Source organism: Poeciliopsis prolifica, unplaced genomic scaffold, assembly GCF_027474105.1.
Source record: "Poeciliopsis prolifica strain line A6 unplaced genomic scaffold, Auburn_PproV2 SCAFFOLD161, whole genome shotgun sequence".
Taxonomy (NCBI): domain Eukaryota; kingdom Metazoa; phylum Chordata; class Actinopteri; order Cyprinodontiformes; family Poeciliidae; genus Poeciliopsis; species Poeciliopsis prolifica.
Window position 1 is genome coordinate 132,767 of NW_026562536.1, and position 17,234 is coordinate 150,000.

Sequence of the window (17,234 nt, forward strand, 5' to 3'; positions counted from 1 at the left end):
ATAGCTAAATCATTTATCAAATTTGATTCACTTTTTTTGTGAGGTTGCTTTAAATCCTTCAGTGAAAGTAGAAAGTGTTGAATGAGTTCCCCTCCAGTCAGACGGGCTGCTGGGGGAAGCAGCAGGCGCTCGCTGGCCTACTTTGTACATCGGTTGGTCAGATGACACATAAACTGGTTGTGTTGTGTGGAGAGGAAAACCGGGTTAGCTTAGAAAGATCTGAAGTCGCTTTGAGTCGGAGGACTCTCATCAATCTACAGTTGATCTTTTACCGGGAACATCACGCTAACGGCGTGCTGCAGACGCCTCCATCTTTATTTCTAGATCCGCCTGCAGAAACATCAGAACCCATCTACAGCAGAAACCAGAAATTTCACCCTTTTCCACAATCTGACATTAAACCAAACAAAACTCTTTCTTTTTCAGGTCAGTTTCTTTTGCTTTATTTTCTTTACAATCAGAAGTGTTTTGTGGAATTGTCCTTTAAGCTGAACAGCTGGAGTAAGAAACTTGTGGTGCTGCTGCAATTTTGACCCGTTTCTCCTGACAGAACCTCCTGGACTCTGGACCTGGATGGAAACATCAGGAGGGTAGCGGTTCCTCCTGCAGCTGAGCCGGAGGAACCTGAGTTTGAGCCCAGTTTGAGCCCAGTTTTAACCCAGTTTGAGCCCAGTTTTAACCCAGTTTCAGCCCAGTTTTAACCCAGTTTCAGCCCAGTTTTAATCCAGTTTTAACCCAGTTTTAATCCAGTTTTAATCCAGTTTCAGCCCAGTTTTAACCCAGTTTCAGCCCAGTTTCAGCCCAGTTTTAACCCAGTTTCAGCCCAGTTTCAGCCCAGTTTTAACCCAGTTTTAACCCAGTTTTAATCCAGTTTCAGCCCAGTTTTAACCCAGTTTCAGCCCAGTTTTAACCCAGTTTCAGCCCAGTTTTAACCCAGTTTAACCCAGTTTTAATCCAGTTTTAATCCAGTTTCAGCCAGTTTTAACCCAGTTTCAGCCCAGTTTCAGCCCAGTTTTAACCCAGTTTCAGCCCAGTTTTAACCCAGTTTTAACCCAGTTTTAACCCAGTTTTAACCCAGTTTCAGCCCAGTTTTAACCCAGTTTTAACCCAGTTTTAACCCAGTTTCAGCCCAGTTTTAACCCAGTTTCAGCCCAGTTTCAGCCCAGTTTTAACCCAGTTTTAACCCAGTTTTAATCCAGTTTCAGCCCAGTTTCAGCCCAGTTTTAACCCAGTTTTAACCCAGTTTTAATCCAGTTTCAGCCCAGTTTCAGCCGAGTTTCAGCCCAGTTTCAGCCCAGTTTCAGCCCAGTTTTAACCCAGTTTCAGCCCAGTTTCAGCCCAGTTTTAACCCAGTTTCAGCCCAGTTTTAACCCAGTTCAGCCCAGTTTCAGCCAAGCTTGCTCCACTGCAGCTTTGCAGTTCATCACAAGTTGAGTTTGATGTTTGAAGTTGCTGACTCGTCGTTCTTCTGCCCCAATGCCTCGACAAGACGCTGGTGTTTCTCTGGTGTTTAGTGCATGTTTCCATGACTGAGATGTGAATGTGTCTCGCTATGAATTTTAATGACCTATTAATATGTAATGGAAACACAAAAATTGTGAAATAGTCTTTTTTACATCAGCAGAATGCTGACAGCTTTTACTCATTTAAATGGAAAGGCAGCTTCTGATCCCTTGGAATTGGACCTCTGTCTCTTTAAGAAGCTCCGCCTTCAGCATGCCATCATCGTCATGCTCCTCCATGATGCTTAATACTTCACCACACAATGTCTGGGGTCTGCTGCTTTAAATCTGCTTAATGGTGACCCAGAGGTCAGGGGTCACAACATTTCCTGCCTCAGAGGTCAGTGGTTGGGGTACTTCCTGCCCTAGAGGTCAGAGGTCAGGGTGTTTCCCACCCAAGAGGTCAGTGGTGTGTGTACTTCCTATCTCAGGGGTCAAGACATTTCCTGCCTTAGAGGTCAGGGGTCAGAGTGTAGCTCTGACCCCTGGATCAGCTGGATGCTGATGGATGTGTGGGGTCAGTGGGGCGGTGATGAAGGACGGCCTCCTCTTCCTTTGGGGGGGAGGAGTTGCTGCTGCTTTCTGTGGCTTCTGGAGGAAAAGGAGAGGCTGGCTGTGGAAGAGGCTCCCCACTCAGACCTTACCCTTTGACCCCCGGCCGCTCTGCCAACCAAACTCTGACAACAAAAGGCAGATGAAGCCAAACGGGCAGTTCGCAAAGATTAGGGAGCAGGTTGGTGAGTTCCACCTCCAGTGTGAGTGTGAGAGAGAGGGAGATGCCATCTAGATGTTTGGTTTGACAGTAGGTGGTCCGTACCCCATCGGCTCTCGGCTTATTTACAGGTCAATCCCCTGAAAACTACAAGCTGCTCTTTAGATCAAAGCTGTGCAATTAGTCTGGGGTATAGTCAAAGTTTTGTTACACAAATAAAATTGTTGCGCTCTGCAACATTTTGGTTCCAATGCTTCTTACAAGCAACAGACATTGTCATGTAACCTGTGAGTGTTTATTTTGCATGGCACATTGCTGCCACCTGCTGGACTTCCGGGGAAATGTTTTACGTTTACGTCATGTAGTCAGTTTGTTAACGGCAGAGCGGATGTTCGGATGGATACATTGTGAATGTCGTGTTAAGATCGAGTTCTTTAAAAATGAGCGTTATGTTAATGTGTGTGTAACAAAGCAAGTTATTTATTGAATTTATGTTGTTCCTGTTTTGGCAGTTTTCACTCCATTCTACGTTAATAAAGGAAGAGCTGTTTAATCCTGACTCGCGTAAAAGGAGTTTGGCTGACGGTTAGCTTGGTTCAGGACACCATAGCGAGACCGTTACAGTGAAAAGGCAGACGAATCAGCTGTAACTTGGTCTGGAGTCATCATGGAAGATCATGACAGCGCATCTCAAGTCAGCACAGGAAGCACGTTCGTCTGCATCACAGATTAGTAGGGCCGCATTAGCCCGTGCCAGAGCAGAAGCAGCACGGACACGCGCATCTTATGCTGAGCGAGAAGTACAACTGAAACTGAGCAAAGTCAAATTGGAAGCAGAATTGGAGTCCTGGGCTTTCAGCGAGAGGCAGCAGCTGCTGATGCAGAAGCGGACATTCTAGAGGCAGCTGAGAGTAATAATGGTCATTCTTCTGCCATGCAAAAGAGTAAATGCATCAATACATGGTGAATCAGCAGAACACACACCAAAATACATTGAAGGACAAGCAAAGCATCAAGTCGACCTACAAGGTAAAGATGCCCTAGACACATGCCACATCCAAAGGATGATTTTCCAAGAGAGAAAATGCAGAGCATCAACGCTACATATGAGCCAATCAGAGGAAGCCATAATATGCTTCAGAACGCTTACAGTGAAACACCTTCAAAGGCTTACATGCAGCTACTCGCACCCAGTCATTACCCTCCAGTCACAGGAGAAGATTGTGACCGGACCTCATTGAGAAATCCAAGCTTTCCTAACCCAGCAGCTCGGCCTTGTCATGCTGGATTTGAGTTTCTTTACCCACATGCAGGTTTAGACATCAGACCGAAGGTTTTTGGTTCAAAGATTTATTTACAGTTATTATAGAAATGTTGAGCCTAAGTTGTCCTCTGGTTTCGGGAGCGGCTGGGCGGCTCAGGTACTGCTTAGAGAGGGGAGAGGTTAGTAGGAGCGGGAGTGAGAGGATCTTGACAGGGAAGTGGAGGGAAGGGCTTACAGATCATCTGATGGAGGATTGCCGAGGAGGAGGTAGGATCCGTTGGTGCAAAGGCTCCGAGAAGGTTGCGGGCTCAGGCGGCAGACGAGAGCGTTTAGTCCGGAGGGCGATCGGTGTCAGTGTTCGGGTGGGCGTGGTTACTTAGCTGGATCCAGGCAGAGCATCCAAAATCTGAGAAAAAACAATAAAGATTAACTTAGTCCTTAGACAACGTGAGGCTTGGCAAACCTTGGGATTGACTCTGACCAACAAGTGGGACCATCGAGCGATGAATGGCTGCTCCACCGCTTCTTAAGAATCCTGCAGCCGATTTCAGAAATCCGCTTCAGGTGCGTCAGCCTGCCGGAACGCTCCACGAAGATTGTCTATTCGAGGAGCACTCACACCAACTTGAATCCTAACATTACCCCTCCCTCAATGACCGCCACCCGGCGGTCCCGAGGAACCCGAAGCTCTGGTGGCATGAAACCTCCTCAGAACCGACTTGTCCAGAATAAAAGACCTGGGAACCCAGGAGCGTTCCTCCGGGCCGTAACCTTTCCAATCCACCAGATATTGAAAACCCCTGCCCCTCCGACGTACGTCAAGGATTTTATTAATAGTATAGGCCGGACCCCCATCAATATAGCGGACGGGAGGAGGGGAGCCAACTGGAGGGCAAAGCGGGCTAGACCTCACAGGCTTCAGTAGGGAAACATGAAACACGGGATGAACCCTGAGAGAAGGTGGGAGCCTGAGTCTGACCGCAGCGGGGTTCACAATAGCCTGGATCTCAAACGGACCTAAATACTTAGGAGATTTCTTAGATGCAGCTTTTAGGGGAATGTCTTTGGCCGACAGCCAAACCCTCTGACCCGGCCTGTAAACAGGAGCTTTGACGTCTCTTCCTGTCCGCAAAGCGGCGATTCTGGGCAGCGGTGCGATTCAATGCTGCAGTAGCATCCCTCCAAATGCGCTGGCACTTCCGAATGTGGTGTTGGGCTGACGTGACGGCATTCCGGGATTCGTCTGATGGGAGGAGAGGAGGCTGATAACCTAGTGAACATTCAAATGGGGACAAACCAGAAGCGGAAGAAACGTGGCTGTTATGTGCATACTCAACCAGGGCAGCTGGGAGGACCATGAGGAGGGGTTGGAGGAGCACAGGCAGCGAAGTGTAGATTCCATCTCCTGATTCATGCGCTCCGTTTGCCCATTGGTCTGAGGATGAAACCCAGAAGATAAAGATACCTTGGCCCCAAGCGCGCCACAAAAGTCTTTCCATACCTTCGAGATAAACTGGGGTCCCCTGTCAGATAGAATTTCCCTCGGAATCCCATGGAGCCTAAAAACATGCTTAATAAGCAAAAGAGCAGTTTCCGCAGCAGACGGCAATTTTTTAAGGGCACAAGGTGACACGCCTTGGAAAAACGGTCTACGATGGTAAGTATTGTGAACCCCTTAGAAGGGGGCAGGCCGGTGACAAAATCAAGAGCAATATGGGACCAAGGACGTCCCGGAACGGGTAAGGGCTGCAAAAGCCCACTGGGAAGTTGATGGCTGGACTTGTTCTTAGCGCAGGAGCAGGCCGAAACATACTCTTTCACATCCTTATGAAGGGACGGCCACCAAAAGGAGCGCCTGATTAATGCCGCGGTCCGACTGGCGCCGGGTGACCAGAAAAACGGGAAGCGTGAGCCCAATGGATCAGACGGGAGCGAAACAGAAGAAGGAGCGTAAATTCGACCCGGAGGACCAGTACCTGGATCAGGATCCGACTGCTGAGCTTTGAGGACCTGGTCAGAGATGTCCCAGGAAACCCCCCCCATTATGCATGAGCGAGGAACTATGGTGTCCACAAGGGTCCTCATCATCAGAGGAGAATTGTCGGGAGAGAGCATCTGGTTTCACATTCTTAGAACCTGGTCTATATGAAATGATAAAGTTGAATCTGGAAAAAAAAAGAGACCATCTTGACTGTCGCGGATTCAACCGTTTAGCCGTCTGCAGATAGGATAAATTTTTGTGATCGGTCCAAACCACAATCGGAAGCTCAGCCCCCTCCAACCAGTGGCGCCACTCTTCAAAAGCCATTTTAATCGCCAACAACTCCCGGTCCCCCACGTCATAGTTTCTTTCTGAAGGAGAAAGTCGGCGAAAAAAAAGGCGCACGGATGCATCTTGTGATCAGAAGGCGAGGTTTGAGATAACACCGCCCCCACCCCTGAATCGGAAGCATCCACTTCCAACGTGAATTGCCTAGTGGGGTCTGGCTGGATCAGGACCGGGGCATTAGCGAATTTCTTTTTCAGAGCCGAAAACGCTGCGTCAGCTTCCGGAGTCCAGGAGAACTGGACCTTGGTGGACGTAAGACTGGTCATGGGGGCCGCAGTCTGACTGTAATTACGGACAAACCTTCGATAAAAATTAGCAAACCCCAAAAAACGTTGTAGTTGCTTGCGAGAAGATGGGGTCGGCCAATCCAAAACTGCGCGAATTCTCCCGGGATCCGGCTTCACCTGCCCACTCTCCAAAATGAACCCCAGGAACGAGATGGAAGGCACATGAAACTCGCATTTTTCCGCTTTAACATACAAACTATTTTCTAAAAGACGCTGTAGGACCAACCTTACATGCCGTTTATGTTCCGCCAGGGTCTCAGAAAAAATCAGGATGTCGTCCAGGTAAACAAACACAAATTGATCCAGAAAATCACGCAACACGTCATTGATAAGGGACTGGAAAACGGCCGGGGCATTCGTCAGACCGAAAGGCATGACCAGATATTCGAAATGGCCCAGCGGGGTTTTGAACGCCGTTTTCCATTCATCACCTTCACGGATGCGCACCAGATGGTAAGCGTTTCGTAGGTCCAATTTAGTAAACACGGTGGCACCCTGTACCGGTTCAAAAGCTGATGTGAGAAGGGGAAGGGGATACTTATTTTTAACCGTGATCTGATTAAGACACTTATAATCAATACATGGTCTGAGAGAGCCGTCTTTCTTAGACACAAAAAAAATCCCGCCCCCAGCGGAGACGTGGAGGGGCGAATAATGCCTGCAGCGCGGGACTCGTTAATATATTTTAGCATGCTCTCCCTCTCTGGCTTAGAAATGTTATAAAGTCGACTGGAGGGCAACGGAGCACCGGGAAGGAGATCAATAGCACAGTCATAGGGGCGGTGGGGGGGAAGTGACAGTGCTTTATTTTTCTGAAAAACCATTTTCAAATCATGATATTCAGGGGGAATCTTGGACAGGTCCAGAATGTCCTCCTCATCCTCCCGGTGATGTCCAATTGTGGAGTCGTCTGGGCGGCCTGTAGACAGGTTGAGTGGCAGGTTCTGCTCCATGATTCCACTCTCCCCTCATTCCAATTAAGGTGAGGATTGCTGTCTCAGCCAAGGGAAACCCAGCACCAGAGGGGTCTGCGGAGAGGGAAACACATAGAAGATCAAAATCACGATGATTTCCTGAAACCAGAAGTTCAATGGGTTTAGTCTGTTGTGAAATGACGGGCAAGACTCCTCCATCCAGGGCGGAAACTTGGACCGGGACGGGGAGAGAAATTGTAGGAATATTTAGTTTCTTTACCAAATTTTCATCGATCAGGTTCTGCTCACATCCAGAATCAATTAGAGCCGATACGTTAACTGACCTTTGGTTGATGAAAAGGGATGCAGAAAGAGAAAGTCGGGAGATCAAACTGGAACAGCCACCCACCAGGACTCCCGTTATCACTGGTGGGCTCCGCCTTTTAACCGAGCCGGGCATACGGCGACGAAGTGGCCAGTAAGACCGCAATAGAAGCAGGCACGAGCTTCTAGTCGTCGTTGTCGTTCTGTGGGGGAAATTCTGGTGCGGCCGATCTGCATGGGCTCCTCGGAAGAAGGCGTGTTCGGGATGGTTTCCATAGCAACCTCTGGTGCGAGTTTGTCTGAAAAAGGCACAGGTTTAAATGCTCTCTTCTCTCGGGACCTTCCTCTAAGTCTATTATCGACCTTAATAGCCAAAGCTATCAGGTTCTCCAAACTGGCTGGTTCATCCCTGCATGCCAGTTCATCTTTGAGAGTTTCATTGAGAGCCTGCATGAAAGCCCCTTTGAGAGCTTCGTCATTCCAACCAGACGTGGCTGCTAGAGTGCGAAAATCAATGGCAAATTCAGCTACAGAACGGGACCCTGCTTCAGGTTCCAAGCTGATGCGAGATTTCTGAACTGGACTCTGCATAACCAAAAGTTTGCTTTAGCTCGTTCAAGAAGGTAGCAAAAGGTGTTTGTGAAAGAGATGAGAGGCTAAATTTAGCTTCTGCCCATCTCAGGGCTCTTCCCTTCAAAAGTCCGATCATGTAAGCTATCTTGGCGGGGTCATCCGGAAATGAGCCTGGAGCTCTGCAAAATACAATAGAACACTGCAGAATGAATCCTCCACACTTTCCAATCTCTCCCGAATAATGTTCTGGTGTCGGGGGTGAAATCTCACGAGCTCGGAGCGACCCACCTGAAGCCGCTACCGCTATCTGCTCCACCCGGAGGAAGGACTGGGGCCGCTGCTCCGGCTGTAATTTGAGGCTGAGGGTTTTGCTCCAGCCTGTGTGATAGTTCCGAGACTGTGGTTCTCAACTGATCCATCAGCTGGCCCTGGAAACTCTGCTGGTCTAATAAAGTGCGAAGCATAGCGTCATGGCGGGCTAGGAGTTCTGCTGAACTTAAACGGGTCTTGTGTGAGAACCTGCTGGGTCAACATGGCTCGATGGTTCTGTCATGCTGGATTTGAGTTTCTTTACCCACATGCAGGTTTAGACATCAGACCGGAAGGTTTTTGGTTCAAAGATTTATTTACAGTTATTATAGAATATGTTGAGCCTAAGTTGTCCTCTGGTTTCGGGAGCGGCTGGGCGGCTCAGGTACTGCTTAGAGAGGGGAGAGGTTAGTAGGAGCGGGAGTGAGAGGATCTTGACAGGGAAGTGGAGGGAAGGGCTTACAGATCATCTGATGGAGGATTGCCGAGGAGGAGGTAGGATCCGTTGGTGCAAAGGCTCCGAGAAGGTTGCGGGCTCAGGCGGCAGACGAGAGCGTTTAGTCCGGAGGGCGATCGGTGTCAGTGTTCGGGTGGGCGTGGTTACTTAGCTGGATCCAGGCAGAGCATCCAAAATCTGAGAAAAAAACAATAAAGATTAACTTAGTCCTTAGACAACGTGAGGCTTGGCAAACCTTGGGATTGACTCTGACCAACAAGTGGGACCATCGAGCGATGAATGGCTGCTCCACCGCTTCTTAAGAATCCTGCAGCCGATTTCAGAAATCCGCTTCAGGTGCGTCAGCCTGCCGGAACGCTCCCACGAAGATTGTCTATTCGGAGGAGCACTCACACCAACTTGAATCCTAACAGGCCTTATATATCACCAAAGGTTACCAGCATACACCCTCAAAGTCACAGAGACGCAATGTTTGATATTGCCAAGTTCTTAGCACAGCGGGATTTGGTGAGCACAGGCCTTAGCAAGTTTAATGACAACCAGAAAGCTTCAGAGCATGGATGTCTGCATTTGTTAACGCAACCCAAGAGCTAGAGTTGTCAGCAAGCGAAGAGCTGGACCTTCTCACCAAATGGCTTGGAAGGGAGTCAGCGGAACATGTGAAGAGGATGCGCCTTATGCACATCAGTAACCCCGAAGCAGCTCTCAAGAAAGCCGGGACAGGTTGTATGAGTGTTACGCTGCACCAGAAATAATTGAAAGTTCATCATTTAAACGACTGGATGCATTTCCCAGAGTTGCCAGCAGGGACTACATCAAACTAAGAGAGCTGGGCGATCTTTGTTGGAACTCCAGGCAGCAAAGAAGATGGATATCTTCCTGGATTGGATTTCTTGGATACAGCTCGAGGAATCAGTCCAGTTCTTGAAAAACTTCCTCACAATCTGCAGGAAAAGTGGGTAACAGAGGGTTCAAGATTTAAGAGAGAGCATTATGGTCGTTTCCCACCATTCTACTATTTTGCTTCATTTGTGTGTGATGAAGCCCGTATCAGAAATGATCCCAGTTTCACTGTTCTCAGCAGTTCTCAATCGACAACAGTAAAAGCTAAGTCATTTGCTTTTACAGCTGCAAAGTTTCCTGTAACTGTGTAAAAAACAGACTTAGAAGAGGGAAATGGCTCTGCTGTTTCTACATTACCAAGGCAAACTGACCCAAGCAGACATTGTCCAATTCACAAAAAACCCCACCCTCTGAAGAAGTGCAAAGTTTTCCATTTGAGAAAGGAAAGAATTTTTAAAAGACTGTGGGATTTGTTACAAATGCTGTGCGTCCAGTTCCCATATTGCAAGAGACTGCAAAGTCCCTACCAAATGCAGTGAATGTAATAGTGAACGTCATCTCTCCGCAATGCATCCCGGTCCACCTTCAAATGAGCTAAAGGCTACTTCATCAGAGGTCAGCGAAGTCGAAGAAGATCACTCTGACAAGATCGCTGTTAGTAGTCACTGCACAGAGGTTTGTGGTGAACGCCAAACACCCATGTCTTGTGCCAAAATATGCCTCACCAGAGTGTTTCTTCAGGACCAAAGAGATAAAGCCATCAGGGTATATGCAGTAATTGACGACCAAAGCAACTGCTCACTCGCTAGGTCAGAGCTGTTCGAGACATTCAATATCCAGAGTCAGGTTCTTTCTTACTCATTGAAGACATGTTCAGGGCTCACAGACATGTCAGGGAGGAAAGCTGCAGGATTGTGTATTGAACCAGTAATGGAGGAGAATGCATAGCTCTGCCACCATTGATTGAATGCAACCAAATACCCAACAACAGGTATGAAATACCTACACCAGCTGCAGCTCTTCACCACCCACATCTTCGATCTATCGCTTCGCAAATCCCTGAAATTGATCCCAGAGCAGAGATACTACTCCTGCTTGGGCGGGATGCTATTGAAGTGCATAAAGTTACACAGCAAATAATGGCCCAGTGAATTCTCCCTTTGCTCAAAAGCTTCACCTTGGCTGGGTAATAGTCGGGGAGGTGTGTCTTCAAGGTGCCACAGGTCAAGTGTATCATCTTATAAAACCACTGTTTTGGCTGGTGTCGACCATCTTCTATGACATCATGTGAAGCATACATACAGCTTCAAGAGAGAGCAAGTTATGGCGGGGAGAGCCGCTGGGACATCACTGCATCATCAAATGAGCTAAGAGAGCAAAGCATAGGAAAGACTGTTATGCTGCCCTCACGATGTGTAGCTGGTACAAAGCTAGACAGCTAGCTTACACTTAAAAGGTCTTTGAGTCGAAAATAATCCAGTCCTTGTTTATTTTGTAACTCTGCTTTGTTTTATTTTTCCTTTCCTTTTTTCCTTTTTTCTTTTTTGTAAAACTGTAAAAAACACAAAAGTTCACATCAATCGCAGACAAGATACAGAAAACAACCAGACCACAACAAACAAATGACTTCTAACAGCTCACAACACAGCGCCAACCGCTAATGAAATATAACACAATATTATTATGACAAAAAATGAAATAAACTCACAGACAAATGGTGTCCAAGGGACAAACGTTTCTGAGCAGTCGGTAACACCGTGCGTATCACTGGACGAGCTCTGCTCAACTGACAAAACTAACTAAACAAACGATAGCCACTAGGTGTCAGAATTACACTTACAATATAAAACTAAACAAAACATACTGATGGAGTCAGCACAACTGTGTTTACTGAAACAAGTAACGACAACAAGCTAGCACCATCATATGAAGATATGGTCTTTTTAAAGACCATGAAGACCCAAATGTACAGAGATAAAGACAACACCTGGGTTGCTCCGTTACCATTCAAAGCACCTAGGTCAAAACTCTCAAACAACCGTGAGCAAGCAGCAAAACGCCTCACCTCCTTGTGCCGCACACTCAATCAGAAAAGGGAGATGAGAGAACATTTTGAGACCTTCATGGAGAAGATCTTCAAAAACAATCACGCTGAGGTAGCACCACCCCTTGCAGAAAATGAAGAGTGCTGGTATTTACCATTTTTTGGTGTTTATCATCCTCAAAAGACAGGTCAAATTAGAGTGGTCTTTGATTCCAGCGCTCAGCACCAGGGACTTTCACTGAACAGTGTGCTACTCAAAGGGCCAGATTAATAACGGCCTACTTGGTGTCCTGCTTAGATTTAGGAAGGACAGAGTAGCTGTCACAGCTGACATCCGTCAGATGTTTCATTGTTTTCGAGTAAGGGAGGATATATATATATGGTCTCCGAAGAGCTGCTGAAGTAGGAGCACATCGCCATGGTGAGGACACATGTCACTTTGTGGAGAGACATTTCTATGTCGATGATGGACTTGTGTCTCTTCCGTCTGATACACAAGCCATAGACCTCCTCCAGAGGACGCAAGCATCGCTTTCGGAGTCCAATCTTCGCCTGCACAAGATTGCATCCAACAGTTCAGCTGTGATGAAGGCTTTCCCTCTTGAGGACCATGCAGAAGGAATCAAGGACCTGGATTTCAGTGGAGAATAGGAGCCTGTGCAGCGCAGTCTGGGGTTGTGTGGGAGGTAGCATCCGACACCTTAACATTCAGCATCTCTGTCAAGGGCAAACCATTTACTCGTAGGGGTGTCCTATCCATTGTGAACAGCCTGTTTGATCCATTGGGTTTGTTGCTCCAGTCATAATACATGGAAGGATTCTACTTCGAGAGCTTAACAGTGACACATTTGACTGGGATACACCATTACCTGAAGCAAAGCGACAAAGCTGGGAATCTTGGAAAGATTCTCTGCAAGAAACTGAGAAGCCTGCACATTCCTCGCATGTACACTAGTAATTCCCTGTGCGAAACTGTGCGGAAGGAGTTATGTGTCTTCTCGATGCATCAACAAAAGCCATAGGAGCAGTGGCATACATCAGAGCCATAAGTGGAGATGGGACAAGTAATGTGGGTTTTGTTTTTGGAAAGCAAGACTGACACCCCAGTCAGAGCCCACTATTCCGCGCCTAGAACTGTGCGCTGCCGTGATGGCAGTGGAAATAGCTGACTTCATTCTCAGCGAGATTGACTTTCAACCAGATGCAGTGAAGTTTTACTGTGACAGTAAGGTTGTTTTGGGTTATGTACATAACCAGACCAGGCGATTTATGTATATGTGCATAACAGGATACAACGTATACATCAGACTTCTAAACCTGAGCAGTGGTTCTACGTTCCATCTGAGCAGAATCCAGCTGACATGGCGTCCCGGTCAGTTCACGCCTCTCAGCTTTCCTCCACCATGTGGTTCTCTGGACCGGCTTTCCTCCACAAACGCTTTCAAGGTGAGGAAGCCACATTTCAAGCACACGGCTTGTTGATCCTGATCAAGATGTTGAGGTGCGACCAAGCGTTACATGCTGTGTTACACAAGCTCAAGCACACAGGCTCTGTCTCCTGACCGGTTTGAGAGGTTCTCTACATGGGGCTCTCTTTTAAGAGGCGTGAGTTTCTCATTCACATTGCTCGTTCACACCAAGAAGGTCAAAAGTCAAAGGACTGTAAGAGATGGCACAGATGTCATAAGCCTCGAACACCAGAAGAGAGAATTCAAGCTGAAAAAATCATAATACGATCAGCTCAAAACCAGGCTTTTGCAGAAGAAATAAACAGTTTTGATGGCAGGGAGGCCGGTTCAAAAACCAGCCCTCTTTTTAAGCTTCAACCGGAGATTGATGAAGCAGGTCTGATTAGGGTTGGAGGTCGGCTTAAAATGCTCAGCTGGACATTGAACTGAAAAATCCTCTCATCTTACCTAAAAATCACCACATATCCAAGCTTTTGGCCCGACACTATCACGAGCGGGTAGAACACCAGGGGCGCCATTTTAGTGAAGGGGCCGTTCGAGCTGCAGGTTGTGGATTATTGGATGGAAAAGGCTCATTAGCTCTATTATTCACTCTTGCATCACCTGCCGGAAACTGAGAGGCGTAGTCATGGAACAGCAAATGGCTGACTTGCCCCTGACCGCGTGACAGCAGCACCACCTTTCACGTTCATTGGGATGATGTTTTTGGGCCGTGGTCAGTTACTGCTAGACGGACAAGAGGGGGCCAAACAGAAAGTAAACGGTGGGCTCTGCTGTTTACGTGCATGTCGACCAGAGCAGTGCATCGAAGTTATTTCTACTCTGGATACATCAGGTTGCTTAATGCTATGAGGAGGCTTTTTGCAATAAGGGGACCTGCCAAACATCTAAGGTCAGATTGTGGAACCAACTTTGTCGGAGCACGGAAAGAGTTGGGATTTCTGAGAAAGTGGAGGGTGACAGCGTCCAAAGATACCTGAATGAACATGGCTGCACTTGGGAATTTAACTCTCCTCATTCCAGTCAGGAGCATGGGAGAGGATGATCGGGGTTGCCCGACGGATCTTAGATAACATGCTGACAAAAGAACATGTGCATCTCACACATGATGTGTTGTGTACCCTGATGGCTGAGGTGTCAGCCATTATAAATTCCAGACCACTCGTTCCTGTGTCTACAGACCCTGAGTCACCATTCCTGCTTACACCAACGACACTTCTCACACAGAAGACATCTAATGCATCTCTCTGTGGAGAGTTTACAAACAAGGATTTATTTGGCTGTCAGTGGAAAAGAGTGCAAGCACTTGCCGGCAGTTTTTGGAATCGTTGGAGGAGTGAGTACTTGTCTTCTCTCCAGCCACGTTGCAAATGGAACAAACGACATCGCAATCTTCAAAAGGGAGACATTGTGCTGCTGAAGGACAATCAGGCACCACGCAACGAATGGCCAATGGCTGTGGTTGTAGCCCCGCACCCGAGTGCCGACGGTTTGGTTCGTAAAGTGGAACTGAAAGTGACATCTCAGGCCGGTGCAAAGACTTATTTGAGGCCTATTTGTGAGGTTGTGCTCCTTATGCCCGTGGAGCCCGCTAGTTAAGGTTATTGTGCATGTTATGTTGTGTGACATCACTGATGTCAGGGGAGTGTCATGTAACCTGTGAGTGTTTATTTTGCATGGCACATTGCTGCCACCTGCTGGACCGGGGAAATGTTTTACGTTTACGTCATGTAGTCAGTTTGTTAACGGCAGAGCGGATGTTCGGATGGATACATTGTAAATGTCGTGTTCAGATCGAGTTCTTCGACGCAATGCCTGTATGTATATTTAAAAATGAGCGTTTATGTTAATGTGTGTGTAACAAAGCAAGTTATTTATTGAATTTGTTGTTCCTGTTTTGGCAGTTTCACTCCATTCTACGTTAATAAAGGAAGAGCTGTTTAATCCTGACTCGCGTAAAAGGAGTTTGTCTGACGGTTAGCTTGGTTCAGGACACCATAGCGAGACCGTTACAGATATAATTTCCTTCCCACCGTCACAGAGACGAGTCGCTTCCGGCTGCTCAGAATCAGCAGTAAAGGTGCTAGCTTTAGCATCTGTTAATGCTAACTGCTAAAGCTAGCTTAGCATGCAGTGGAGTTGCACTCAGCAACACACAGCAGCAATTCCCAAAGTCCGGGCTCTGACCTGGATCCAGACTGCTCAGCCGAGGCCGTATGAGTGAAATAATCCAGATTATAGCGGCTCAGACGCTTAACCAAAAGCAAAGTGATGCTAGTTTGACTTCCATCATATTTTTGGATTAGCTGCTCGGCCTTTTAGTCTCAGCAGGATCCTGAGAAACCGAGTTGAGATGATGCTGAGCGTGGCCAGCTGGTGGCGATGAGTGACGCCTCGTTAGGTTTTCCGCCGCTGCTGATCTGGAACCTTCCCAGCGCCTCGTCCAGCAGCCTGTAACGGACCCGGTGGTCCCTCCGCCTGCTGTCTGCAGGTTCATATTGTCAGTAATCAAAACAACGGACTGCTATTTAGCTTGGATGCAAATGAAGCACTTTTGATCTCATAGATGAATGAACTGATCTAAAGTCAGTGAAATGCTTTATTTTCATAGCAGAAACTTTGGTTCCTCCCTCAGGGGGAAATTCAGCCTAATCCTTCAGCTTTGTGATGTAAAAACTGGGAAAATGTGAAATGCTTTCAAAACGGGAAGCCTGCGCCACTTATCCTGTCAGGAATTTGTTTCCTCTGAGATCTTTTCTACTTGAAGCCTCCATTTGAATCACAAATGTTTGAGGGGTCGGTCAGTTCTGGGGCCATAAAGCCTGGCGACTTTGACCCTGGGCTGCGGCAGGGGTCGCCCACTGACCTCTGCCACGCGGAGCAGGACCGCTTTCTGTCTCCAGGCCAGGAGGGGAACAGGTTGGTTTGACTCAGAACCACAGATGATGGAGTTCTGGTTCCAGTGGAACCGGTCGACCGGACCAGCAGGGAGCAGAATGTGTTCTTACAATGGAAACCGTCCAGTTTGCTATGAACCCACTTCCCTCCATCTCGTCTCAAGGTTCCGGCACCGTTCTCGTCCCAACCGTCCAGGTTTGGACGATGAGGAAGATGTTTCAGACATCTTCCTCACTTCAGGCTTCCCCTCATGTCGGCCTCTGTGCTTTGTGTCCAGCCTGGAGTAGAGAACGCTGCGCTGGCTGTTCTGACTGAGATTGGTTCTGACCCGGCTCGGTTCTGACCCAGGTAGGATGGAATGGGGGCCGCAACATGATCAGAACAAACACTGTCGATTTTCTGCTTTTCTGTGACGTTTTCATTTGGAGGCTTTGGGTTTTGAGCCGATCCGAACCGATCCTCCAGCAAACCGATGCTCTGCTCGACGAGGTGAGCTAACCGTTAACTTAGCGGTGCCGTTGGTTCTGGTGGGTCGGACTGTTTCACCCAGAACACCGTTGAAAGAAATGTTTCAGTTAGCTAAGAAATGACTTCCCAGACGGCACAATATGAGTGAAACAATGTCAGGCAGAAACTTTAATTCTTCGTTGAAGCCTGACATCGAAACGGATTGAAACTTCAAAACTCACATGTTGAATCAATGTTTCAACCATAACTGACAAAATATCAATGTTGATTCAACCATCATCTGAATGCAGTCTGATGGAATCAGTCTGTCGTCCATGAAGAGCAGCGTCCATGACGTCCAGCCTGGTTCCGTACCAACCAGGAAACGGGGCGAGTCGGTTGGCGTCACTTTAGTTCCCGATGTTTTCCTCCCGTTGTGGCGCCGAATGAAGCCACTTGCTCCTGCAATAACCTACAACTAAGCATATCAGTAAGTTCATCATAGTACAAACTGAGAAACAAGTGATTTGAAACTATTTACAGCAGCAGCAAATACAGCAGCAATAACAGCAGCTGCAGCAACATCAGCAGCTGCAGCAACAGCAGCAATAACAGCAGCAGCAGCAATAACAGCAGCAGCAGCTGCTGCAGCAACAGCAGCAGTAGCTGCAGCAGTGCTGAACCTCCTTAGCATCCCATGATCTCAAAGACAGAGCCAGGCTGGTCCCTGGTCCCGTTCGAGGTTTGTGTTGTCTCTGCAAACCACGTGACTGACAATAAGAGACGCCTCGTATCGTCTGGGACACGCTTCATTCTGTGTGTGGGTTTTCAGAATAAAAGCCAGATGAGCCGCGCTGCTTCA

The 17,234-nt window shown here is 47.7% G+C and overlaps 1 long non-coding RNA gene across 1 annotated transcript; it reads right to left on the reverse strand.

The window, feature by feature from the left end:
- Positions 1–3,587: 3,587 nt before the first annotated feature.
- On the reverse strand, positions 3,588–4,056 carry LOC129356221 (uncharacterized). Its single transcript, XR_008605380.1, has 3 exons — positions 3,960–4,056; positions 3,714–3,884; positions 3,588–3,638 (listed from the first exon to the last, which is right to left on the reverse strand). It is a non-coding gene; the product is annotated as an uncharacterized LOC129356221 (long non-coding RNA).
- Between the last annotated feature and the right edge of the window lie 13,178 nt (positions 4,057–17,234).